We start from the raw sequence: 1,937 nt of genomic DNA on the forward strand, positions 1-1,937 counted from the left end.
TTTTCATGACCAGGATGGGCCTGTTTCCAAAGTAAGTAAATAAGAGATCTGGAAGTGACTCCATGTGTTAAACTTACAGTTAGAGAATAGAATAGAATTGTTGGAGCTCTATCTCATCCACAGCAGTTTCATTGGCATACTACACGATGACACTAGTTGGGCGTGTTGTTGTACAGTTATAGAGCTACAGGCGTCCAGTAGGGTAGCTGAGAATGTGGCCCTGCAGAGATCTGGTGCTGAGTGACAGTTGAGGGGAGAGGTGGAGGCCTGACAGGTTGGGGCTGGTTGGTGGAGAAAGCTTAGATCCGGGAGCGGGTGTGAAGGGTAATGCAAACTGATAGGGGTTGACAGAGGTGTGGACTCGAGTCACATGACTTGGACTCATTCATTTTATGACTTGACAAAATAGGCTACGTCCACACTAATCTTTTGCTGAAAATGATACGTTTTCCATAAGCGAAAACGCCGTCTCAGTGTGGACAGGAGATGAAACGGAGAGAAAACGATGCGTTTTCGTTTGAAAACTCCTTCATCTCCTTTAACAGAGTGGAACCCGTTGAACGAGATGGTGGACATCTAGAAGCCTTTCGGAGAAGAAACAGATTTGACACAAAGTGAGAAAATAGTCACGATCAGTGATGTTGTTCCATCCATGCTGTCCCTCAATCACCACCTGGAGAAACTGAAGCCTCAAGTCTGTTTCCTGAAGGGTCTGGTCAGGAGTCTCCAAGCGTCTGTGAACAAAAGATTTCTTGGAATCTTTATCGTGTGCGAATGGCTAGAGCAGAAGATCACTGCCCCCTCAGATCCAGTGTAGCTCAAAGCAGCTGCTTTGGATCCTTCAGTTTCTCTGTTACGGGTGGAACACCATGTGTTGGGCTGTCGGGACATAAAGATAGAGGTGGCACAAAAAGTTAAAGGTAGAGACTAAATTTAGTGTGTATTTTTTTCTGTATTTTTTTTGTCTAAAATTCTAATAAGGGCTCTTTTGCTGTTGTTGATTTGTTTTGTCAGATCTGATCCTGCAAGATGCTGCAGATCCTGCAAACCTGTGACTCCTGGTGAGGAACATCAGAGGACTGTGAAGACGGAGGACTCTGCTGCTTCCTGTAAGAGGCCGAAGAAGGATGCAGGGACTAGTCCAGTGCTGCAGCTAAGTCACTACCTGGATACTGCTGATGGATAGAGCACCCTCTTGTTCTTCCTTCACTGTTTCATGTGGCCACCAGAGTTTTGGCAGTGCCTGCATGTAGAGCTGCTGTGGAGCGAGTTTTCAGCTATGGCAGCATCATTTTATGGCCTCATCGTGCACAAATGACTGACAGACTTTTGGATGGTTTGGTCTTTTGGAAATGCAACGCAGAATAGTTAACTGAAATGACTTAAAGTGCACATTCCTGTGCATTCAGGTTCTGCTTTTGTATTTTTCATTGAATGTTTATTCTGTGAAATTATAGTTTAAAGGAAGACTATTCTTGCAGCTAAGTTTAACTGAGCTGACCAATATAGAGGTGCAATTTCAGAATGACTTTGTGTATATTTTGTGGGTTCAGTCACACCTGTTTCATCATGTGTTGAGATAAATACAGATATAAAAAAGAACACATGGTCTGTTACTTACATTTAACATATACCTGCAACATTGTTAAAAGAAAAAAGACTTGAAATTCAAAGTTTCAGACTTGAGACTTGCAAACAGTGACTTGGTCCCACCTTTGGGAGTCGAGAGAGGAGGGCAGGCATTCTCTGATGTACTGAGAAACTATCTGCTCTTCACTCCATGACTACAGACGGTGATAGGTGCAGGGGGTGCAGGGAGGGGTGGTCTCAAACTGGGCAAAGAACTTCAGGACTACTTAGTAGAAACAAGTAGAACGTTTCAGGTGTGTTTTGGACAATTCCAGTGTCATGGTCCTGGGCCATGTGGGCCCAGTATT

General features: G+C 44.1%; 1 pseudogene across 1 annotated transcript; it reads left to right on the forward strand.

The window, feature by feature from the left end:
• Positions 1 to 565: 565 nt before the first annotated feature.
• Positions 566 to 1,680, forward strand: LOC146667282 (uncharacterized; annotated as a pseudogene). Its single transcript, XR_014912035.1, has 2 exons — positions 566 to 920; positions 1,015 to 1,680. The product of XR_014912035.1 is annotated as an uncharacterized LOC146667282 (transcript).
• The last annotated feature ends 257 nt before the right edge of the window (positions 1,681 to 1,937 follow it).

The sequence above is a fragment of the Rhamphochromis longiceps genome, linkage group LG6, assembly GCF_057381845.1.
Source record: "Rhamphochromis longiceps isolate RC_006_pf linkage group LG6, R_longiceps_female_GT1.1, whole genome shotgun sequence".
NCBI lineage: Eukaryota > Metazoa > Chordata > Actinopteri > Cichliformes > Cichlidae > Rhamphochromis > Rhamphochromis longiceps.